Below are 10,986 nucleotides of genomic sequence, written 5' to 3' on the forward strand. Positions count from 1 at the left end.
TTTAAATGTATGTCATTCTAGAACAGAAAGGCTGTGTGAACAGCAGGGATGAGAGTAATTACAGGAGTGTCATTCCATTATCAGTCTATTTTACCCCTCTCCCCTTTTTATTATTTGTTTATTTATTTCATTTTAAATTAAATCTCACATTTGGTTTGACAGCAATACCATACTATGAACCATTTACAGTAGAGTTAGCACACACACAAACACAAACACACATATACACACACACACACACACACACACACACCTACAATATTTATATACTTATACTGTAGGCCCTAGATTGTGAAGAAGTTATTCATAACATGTCCTCATATTTGGTTGCTTTCAGTCAATTTTCAAGAACTTTGAAAATTTTAGAATTTTAGAAGTGCATGTCTGAGCACTGCCAATGCACTCAGACCTCTCTGAAGGACTCTGAACACAGCTCCTCTCAGTTTGAACTGAGTTCTCTTTTTAAGTTAAAATGCAGCTCTCTGAATATATGTGTGCGATGTGAAAACAGAATTCTGCCCTGTCAGTGAAGTGAACTGAATTTGTATCTTTTCCAGTGTGTGGTGCAGCTCTCTGAATATGTACAGTTTAAAAACAAAGCTCAACCAGTGTCTTTATTTTCAAACCTTTTCAGCCACAACTTAGATCAGCCATGAAGATCAGAATGTAACCACACAGAGAAAGGACATGGAAGCATCAAACAAAAAGCCAAGGCTTTATATATATATAAGTTATATTATAAGTTTTTCACTTCTTGTGTGTGTGTGTGTGTGTGTGTGTGTGTGTGTGTATATATATATATATATATATATATATATATATATATATTACACACACACACACACACACACACACACACACATATATACATATATATATATAAATATATATAATACTTGTATATATAGGTTTTTCAATTCTTGCTTTGTTTACAAAAGTTTGCTCAGGAGTTTCTGTGACTGTCTAATGTAAGGAACATTTAATAGATATTTAATAAATAATTTTCATGAGGGAACTTTGATTCTGATTACAGGCAAGTGAGATTCGTGGGGAAGATCTGTGTGACAGATGCTGAAATGCCTTGCAGAGTGTGTTTGTGCGTGTCTGCTTGATTTGCTGAATGAGTGACAGTTAAAGACATGTATTTGACAGTGCACTGTCCACCGCATCTACATGCATACCAAACAGCTGGAGAACAGGATGGGTATGAATTGGTTGTGACAGGCAATGAGAGAAACAAGAGTACAATCAGAGGGAGCTGTAAGAGCAGGCATCGCATACTGACAACGTGTTGTACCTCTTTAGTGGCTCATTGGAGTCTTAGATGCTTTTTTGTGAGTATATAAAGGAGTATGAAATGCAGTTCAGGTCCATTATATCTGTTTAGGGGACAGAGAACTCGATGAGTAAAAGTTGTTGAACTATTACAGGGTAACTGGCATGGGTTAAGAGAAATAAGTAGCTCAGAATGACGAAAATAAAAAAGCAAGTCAGTATTCAAGTTACAAATGCAAGATTAAAAACACGCTTTGCCTGGTTCGTTATCCTATTTTCAATGATTAATATTTGCGAAATGAATCTCTCTCCCTAGGTACCATTTAATATGCTGCGTACTAAAACAAAAACAAACCTAATAATTCATCGAAATGAAGTGAAGGCTTTTTTCAGGCCCTCAGTGATTCAGGACAGATTTGACCATAGAGGGGTAAACATCAAAGAGCATCTCAAAGAGGAGCCAAAGCAGCACAGAATAAAACACTAAGCCATCTGTCTGGACTGTGGTGACAACACCAGTTACAGTCAAACGTACACTCACACATAAATACGCACACACACACGCGTACGCAGACACACACATGCACACACACATACACACACACACGCACACACACACGCACATACACATACACTCACATACATGCAAAATTCACCCCATCTACAGCTTTTCACAAACCATTAGGAGTGTCTGAACAACTTTCATTTCAAATGAAAGTATGAAAATGAAATATGCTGCTCAGATCAGTGTTAGGTGGGGGCAGGGGTGGAGGGGTTGTGGTGCATGCAGCACTCACACACTCACATAAGCATGCATGTACACACACACACACACACACACACACACATACACATGCACACGCACACACACACACGCGCGCGCACACACACACACACACACATTCAGGTAGAGAATCAGACAGAAGGAAACAGGAGATAGAGAGAGGGAGAAAGGGAGGGAAAAATGAGGAGAGAGAGAGAGAGAGGAAGAGAGAGAAAGAGAGAGAGAGAGACAGAGAGAGTGAGAGCTAGAGAGAAAGCTTCACAGGGGGAACACGTTAGTACCCAAGGGGCTTCAGGCACTAATGATTTATTTACTGGGGGTTTTTTTAAAATATTGATTGAGGGGGGGAAAAAAGGAGATGTTGAAATGAACAGCAGGAGATACTATTCTCCCTGAGATAGATGCATAATATTCCATGCCATGACGTTTTATCTCTGCTTATAACCACAGAAAGATATGACTGAATAGAAACAAACAGCCACTACTGCAAAATCCACTCTGACAAAAAAAAAAAAAATCTTAATCTTAGCTGTTTATAAAGTTGACATGTGCAAAATATAAAATTGGCACGTTTTCCCGGGGAAGTAATAGGCTTACATTCAGTTATGACTTTCCCTGCCGTACAGTGTAGCCTACAGCACATCCAAACAATGGCCGATGATCCCCACTGTTACGATCATTTAAATTTTGTCAACCGAAGGATGCATTTTCCTGGCCCTTGTTGCTCATTTCTCATGAGGGCGCAAATCAAGCAGATACTTTCAGCAGGGTTGGCCACAAGTCAAAGCAATTTTCCTAAAAGAGACAAATGTCCTGACATCAAACGAAAGGAAAGGAAGTGTGAAATTATCACATTGGATCTTGTTAGGCGATGGCTTTGTGTTTTTTTTTTTTTTTGCACCTTTTTTTTTTTTTTTCTTTTTTTTTGGCCGCTGGCCTTGGCGGTAAGACCTGGAAAGGGATGTCACGGCTGGCTGGGTTGGTTTCGCTACCTTCCTGCAGCTCACTGCATGGAGGCTGCGATAGTGTTGAGGTAAGGTCTCAAACCCAAGAGTGAACCCAAGCGCTCACCGAGCTCAGTGGGGGGTGGGGGGGGGGGGGGCATACTCCCAACTCTGTGCCTGTCCCCCAGGACTTTACATTTCTTATGGATGGAACCAAGCCCTGCATCTTAAACCGCGTCACATAGTGACTCATTCAACAGTTAAATTGTGTGCACAGCTGCAGAAGACAGAGGGAGACACACGGCTCCAAATAATAAAGAGGAAAAGAAGTGGCCCGCGTAACGTGTAAACCAATCAGACGAGAGAATGGAGACAGAAAGAAGTACATGAGGATTCTTTGTTTAACAATAACTGTTCATCTCTGTGGAGATACTAATGTAAACACATTCGTTTTGATAAGTTCTATTTAATACAGTTGTTGACCGAATGTTTCTTTTTTCCTTCAGACTTTTGACTTCTTGTCCGTGTTTATAATGACTACAGGTTCAAAGACAATTATACATAGAACTAAAGCTTTTACATAACAAGTGCTCAATACACTCATTTTCTCTGGATGCAATGGTCCAGCTTTGTCTATCAGATGTCACAGGCCTTTGATACTACAGAGGATGAAAATGACTAATGCATGAACTCACACAATATACGGAGTGTGTTTCTTCAAACTGATTTCTGCTGCATTTCATGTTAATTTTTGGAGAAATTATTTTGTAAGAAAATCCAATGAGACGAATTCCATTTAGAACAACAGCTTTGTATTTCTCCACCTAAAAGACCTTGTTTTGTGAAATTGTGATCTGTTTAGCTTGCAGGACCTAATGGACTTTTAATAGGGTTTCTCTGTGTGTGTGTGTGTGTGTGTGTGTGTGTGTGTGTGTGTGTGTGTGTGTGTGTGTGTGTGTGTGTGTTGGGGGTGGGAATTTTCTCAACTTTGTTGAAGTGGAAAAAAAGAAAAGTTTGCCACTCCAAATCAAACACCATCACAAAGGTATTTGAGGATAATTTTTTTTTTCTCTTTAATTTCTTCTGATTGACCTGCATTCCATTATGTTCATACCTTCACATGTTCATCTCAAAATGTGGTAGAATGCGTGCATGAATGGCCAGCTCTTGTGAGAAAATCTGACTGTGAGACCAAAACTGGAGGAAAAACTGGATCCTGCAGTCAAATGTGATATAATAAAACAAAATTGGTGGTTCTAGTCCAAATGCAGTCTTGGAACATCCCTCCCAGAGCATGCAATTTTAATGTTCTCAGACCCAGTAAAGTTTCTCCAGTGCTTTAAAAATACAAAGCTGAAATGACTTATGCATGGTTTCACTGCATCCATTGCGTGCTACTCCAGCTTTATCATTGTGGATGCAATGTGTCATATACCAACACTTATGCTCTTTCCATATCTGAGACATGCTGTGATTTAGAGCATGTAAGATGAAACACCTCAGTTCTCTCATTAATAGATCGTCGCGTTGAAAAAATCTAAACTCTCCTCTGTTTTCAGAGATAATGTGCATTTGTAACGTACACATGCAATTAGATAAACTGTACACTTTCATATATTGCTTTCATATTAGTAGTGGGTGTGTGTACTCAAGTATAAACACGGGTGTGCGGCAGATCTCAACGGGTAGTAACCTAAACAGTCCCGTTATAAAACTCAGATTGCTTCTCCGAAACTCATCGCTTATTTTACTTCTTTACTTAGCAGACGGCACGACATCCCTCTCCTGTGAGAACGCACTGCAGCTCCAAAATCCTCACGAAAATCGGAGCGATGCTCTAAAAACACTTTGTCCTATCCAATTGTGTTTGATGCGTTTGTAAAGGTCAGTTTAAAGGAAAGGTGTCAGGAATAATGATGCCATAGTGTTGAAGTCTAACAGACACGTCAGTCATTTTTGACCTATAAACCTCTCTCTCTTTCTCTTTCTCTCTCTCTCGCTCTCTCAATGGATACAGATAAAGATTACACATGGTGCCACTGAATGAGCGTGTGCGCGTGTTTCTGCGAGAGAGAGAGAGAGAGAGAGAGAGAGAGAGAGAGAGAGGCGGGAGGCAACATGCTTTTATGAGGATTGATAATGATTTGAAGCATCAGTGTGGTAGGAACACTGTGGCTTTTATTTGAATTTGACTTAATTTAGAAATGTTCATGATGCCGAGGATCAGTTGGGAAAGATGAATCGAATGATCACATATCAGTTTTTAAGATTGTATCGACTACAGAAATAAAAAACAACAACAATCTTACCCGTGAATTCAAACACCAAGAGTCACTGAAACAGCTGATATGTTTTTCTGATGTCCTCGATATTTTGTTGATGTCGTGGCTGACCCTGCGTCTTTAGGAACAAGTTTCACGTCAAGATGATGTCAGGTAAGCAGCATTTAATCCAATTTCCACGTTCTGTTGTACACCGTAATTTGTGAGTGCTTCTCTCTTCAACTCTACTTTACATTCAGTTTGTAATTTCAGTCATTTAACAGAAACTCAAAATAGCGCACACATTTACCCATCACTGCAAACTAAAGCGCGTCGATGTTAGATGAAAGTTTTCGTCATCTCTCCCATGCTTTGATATGAATTCAACTGTATTGTGTCTGTCTGTATACCTGTTTGATGCCGATATACTGGATGTGCTTACAAGCAATCAGAATTGCGCATGTGGATGTGAAATTGTGCATGTGCATGTGAAATAACATTCCGCATAGAATTTGGCTTAAAACTTTGGTTCGTCGAGGCTAAGCATGATTTTTCATATCGTTAATAGACTTGCCCACATACTGCATAAGTCTGTCTTTAAATGGAATTAATTAATTGGAGCACAGACTTGCAGCGGTTTGGATACCTGCATAAAATGCAAGCCCTAAGAGTTAAGCTTCAGTAAAATGCGCAAGTGAATAATGTTGGAGGCGTTTATTAAAATTCACTGAAATCTAATATATATATATATATATATATATATATATATATATTAGATTTCAGTGAATTTATATATATATGCATGCTTAAAAGACGCGAAAGAGCGCGAAATTGTCTGATAGGCATACTTTGTTGTGAAGAAGCAGTCATTTTCAGCAATAATTCAGCAATCTTCTCAAAGTGCCCTGAAACACAATACCCTCTGAAACTGCTACTGCCTTTGTAGAACTGACTCCCTGCCCTAATCTACTGCAGAGGTTTTCAAAGCTACTTTGAAATAATAGCAGCGTTTAACCTCACGACCCCCTTAGCCTGACATCAGTGAAAGTAAGATCAATGCTTAAAGAGGCTGCACATTTGAGGCAATGGCAAACGCCATGGAACAGTACAAAATCCTTTACTGGGTGATGCTGCGAGGTTCTTCCCCACTCACCACAATCAGTAGGTTTAGGGACCACTGACTGAATTGCCCCGACCAGTAGCCTTCGAGATCACGAGGGGTTAATGGAGCTAAGATGAGACCCTGTTCCAAGTACGGTAAAAGAGCTCTTTTTTACTTCCTCATGACAAGCTCAGAATCACACACTAGATGAGATGACACCATCCATTATTTACACCGAGCAGGATCTGTCTCAAATTTCCTAAATAAAATGCCTTCTCTGACAGCAAAAACACCTCTTTCATCCAGTCACTCAGTAACGGACAATTAATGAACTGCCTTGCCCATTTCTAATGCTCCTCTGAACAGATATCTACCATTTTATATGGGATTTCTGTCTGTATAGAGGCATGTTCCAGAATAAGGCTTGGCAAACAGGAGATTACAGATCCATTTGAGGCTGGACACTGGCACAATTGCTTGTCATGTCAAGATCACCAAGATTTTTACAGAGATACATTTAACATTTGTTCTAGGCCCTACATGAGATAAACCAAATCCACAATTGGAATAATATTGGAAGGTTATACAACCTTTTGCCTTTAGACTTCTAGCACTATTTTAAGAAAATTTAAAGCATCTTATCTTTCTATTTCTTTCTAAAATGATTACTCTATGTCAGAATATGTCGTCTATTTGTGTAGATTTCCTGGCTTTTTTCACATATCTACTTCAGATATTAACCACAAGTTTCATGCTGAGTGAGTGTGAATGTGTGGTAATACCTGAGTAAGAGTAATGTCTGCAGTTATGAGCTTGTGATAATTCAACAAAATAGTCAGAATTCTGCCATTCAAACAGACTCATTCATTGGCCCAAAAAATCCTCAAAAATCATTTTGGAATGGAGTTTATCCATACATGGTAAGATTAGTGGATCTAAAAGCAAGTGAAAAAATAAAATGTAATAAGAACAGACCAATAATTTTAGCCAAGCCTGTTCAAAAAATTAGGTTTCCTACCTAATCTTCTTTTAAGTGGTCCTATACATCAGGTAATTACATACATTAGGGAATGACAGGGGCACTGCTTTGAGTCAGAAACATGAGCCAAAATCCAATTCCCCAGGTCATCTCAGACTACATTTGTGAGGTCAGCTGTCCCCCTTCTGATGTGTGGATACAAAAAAGGATATTCTCCTGCTTTAAAATCCTTTAAAAGTCATAAACATGTGTCTCAAAATGTGCTTGCTTCTACCTTATATAAAGGAAGTCATACATCTAAGATGTATATTTGAAACTTTCAGTCATTTTTAATAAACATATTCCATGGCTCTGTATTTTGAACTGAACTGAAACTGAATCAGAGAGAGTAAATAATTGTTCATTTCAAGTATCTCTGTTGAAATTTTAATCAGCTTAGATTAATGTTTCTCTAATATTAGAGTAACATTAATTATTTAATATTAGAAAAGACATTAAAAGATATTTCTAATTTTGTCATACACGACGTGTTACCATCAAAAGACATCTTTCAATTTTTAAAGTGATTTCTGAAAGTGAAGATATAACGACTTCACTGGCGTTGTAGGAAACATTTAGTTCGTTTATACTGAGTGCACTGAGCATCTGGAGATGACTACTTACAATCTGCACTCTCAAACGGAACAAGATCCCAGAGGGTGGTTCTCAGAAGTTACACAATTCTCTCCACAAGATTTGTAACCCATGGCTGACAATAATCACAGTTAATAAACCAAAGTCTGTAGTTACCATCAAGAAACCAAACTCTCACCCACTGCAAACCCTTATGAGGAATGCTCCACCATTCCAGAGTTGGCAATGCCCATCTACCTGGATAGATACCATCAGCACATGCCCAAAAATGGTTTTAGGCTTTCGGTTTAGAACATCACTCCATGTTAAACCCACCTGGAGTAGTCTAACTTGACTGTATTTTGTCTCACTCGTAAATTTCTTTGGACGAGAGCGCCTGCCAACTGAATAAATGTAAACGTGGATGTAAACAACCCCTGGTACTTACGACTGACAACGGGCTGAAGCCTAAGCGTGTAGCTCTTCCAATCCTCAACCATATTAAACATGTACATCTACCTGGAACAGTGCAACAGTGTCTCCTTGGCAACCTCATGGGCTAAGCTTTCACCCTTTGTTCCTGTTGTGTTAAGCTTTTTCCTGAACTGTTGACAGAGGAATCCTGACTCCATCTAACACCTCCCAGCCTGCAGCTTGGCAGTCTTCTGTAAGCTTCGGCTACATCTGTTTTTTTCTTCTTTTTTTTTTTATCTCCTGAGCACAATTGGTTAGAGGTTTTTTTTTTTTTTTTTGCATGTGATTGTTAACTGTTCAGTCTTCTTTATTGGACCCTCATATGAAAACTTGGTCAGGGCTTGATGTCATTTACACAACTTCTTAATGCTACGGTGGCTGAATGTATACGTGTTGTTTTATACACACAAAACAAGCCTCAGTAACTGCATGGGTCACTTCCATGTACACTTTATTGTATGCGTATGCAAATTTCTACAGTTGTTTGATACTGCAACTCCGCATGGCAAAATGATGACATGATCAAACATGTTTTAGGTTGAGACTTTATTCACTACATGAGACACATACTCCCTCTGCGAACAGAAACCCTATCGTTTGTTATATATGTGCTAATTATTGAGGTGGAACATTTAAATATCCTGTTTGTATCATGACATTAGCCTGATATCCTGTAATCTGTGTTAACTGCAGAATATTCTCCTTTTAAGAATGACGTTATATGATAGGCTCATTGCTTAATAGTTGTGGCTCATGACAATGCACAGTGATACACATTTTAACACAATCCTCATATCCAACCAGTTTTTTTTTCCTTCCTGTACTTGCGTGGACCTCAGAACTTGTGACTGATGCCGTGACATTTTTTCACTGGACATATTTTGTTTGGGTGGCAACTCCATTGCCAATGCCAGTATTGTTTCTGGCTTCAGCTTCCACCACATAAGCACTGAACTCACAATCACTGACAAGACGTTGCTCTCCCTTGTCTTCTATTTTAATTCTAGAATGTTTTACTCCGAGAGGTATTTGTTCAGAAATTGTTTGTGTGTGCAAATGTTGCTATTTCGCAACTACTTATATATGAGCAGTAGGCGATTTGTAGGGGGGTGGGGGTGGGGGTGGGGGTGCCATCCCACCTTGTTAGCAAAATGACCAAAATGCATCCCCCTTGTTCACCTGTCATCCTCCTATATACTCTATAGATTGGTGTCAGTGACTGTTGGGTCATCTCCTCTGTCGGCCATTGGGCCACCCCCCCCCCGTTAAAAAATAACAAATCATCTACTGTATATGAGTTCATGAAATGGTGTGTGAAGATTGTTAATGTACACACAAAAGGTGGATTTTAAAGAGCAAAACGCATACCATAGACTGTACACAGGGTTTATAAATGAGAACATGTTTATGGCTTTCCCATTCTAGCTCACACATTCATTTAATGTTCAGTCTCTGCAAAGTTGGGGCTTTGTCTGGAACTCTGTGCCCACCAAACTTCTAATCCTGACCGCTGGCCAAATCATTGTCACTGCGGCTTGCTTTTTCTTCAGCTCTTACAGCGGGAAGTCAGCAGCGGTTCTTGTTGTTCCTCCTCCAGCTGTTTTTCTGTGGTGATTCAACTGCCACATGGCTAGTAATGACTTTCAGGATCTTATCATGACACTACCTTCAGCCAGGTTTCTTTTTTTTTTTTTCCCCCTCGGTCACTGTATGTGTTTCATAAGGATAGAATCTTCTGTCTGTCCCCTGTTTCTTTGCTAGTCCACCTCTGTGCTTTTCTCGTTATTACAAGTAATAATTAATTTAAATTTATACAAAATGGTCAACCAAATATCTATAAATAGCATTTGGCTCATAGACTGTATGATTTAGAATGGAGGTATTCTGTGGATATTCACCTCCTCATACACTGATTATTGTTGTACGTATATAGATATTGCTTTGTTTTAAACTGTGATCACAACAAGAAGAAAGTACTTCTATTTATTTTTGAAACCTCCCATTATGTTGTCAGCTTAAAGACACGTTTTATTGCCACGGAAATTTTATTTACTGGAGTGTCTGCAAAGGAGTGCATGTCTTCTCTGATTAATGTCCAAGGCAAAGCTGCTGCCATTTGAAAGTGTGCTCCAAATCAAATTAAGTCCCATGAAGTAGCAAAAACGCTTTCAAAACAATCAGCATGCAATATTAAATGTGACTTTTAATTTCTCGAGGATGACAGTTGATTTCAGCATTTCAGCGCCACGGGGCAGACAGATAAAACCATGCCACATCCCCACCCCCCCAACCCCCCACCCCTTGAAATCAAACAGAGCTCTTTCCCTACGCCAGACTGAGGAAAGACATTTCATGGCATTTTCCTGAATGGTTGGAACTGGCTCACTGACATAAGAGAGCGAAAGAGGAGGCTAACCATAAAGCACAGAGCTGAGCACAGAAAATACTGTACGCTGAGAGATGCGATTCTGTGTGTGTTCAGTATCCATTCTACATTACTGAAATGGTCGAAATTTGACATGAGAAAAACGGAGCACTGGAATACATTTTCTGCA

The sequence above is a fragment of the Chanos chanos genome, chromosome 9 (assembly GCF_902362185.1).
Source record: "Chanos chanos chromosome 9, fChaCha1.1, whole genome shotgun sequence".
In the NCBI taxonomy this organism is placed as follows: Eukaryota; Metazoa; Chordata; class Actinopteri; order Gonorynchiformes; family Chanidae; genus Chanos; species Chanos chanos.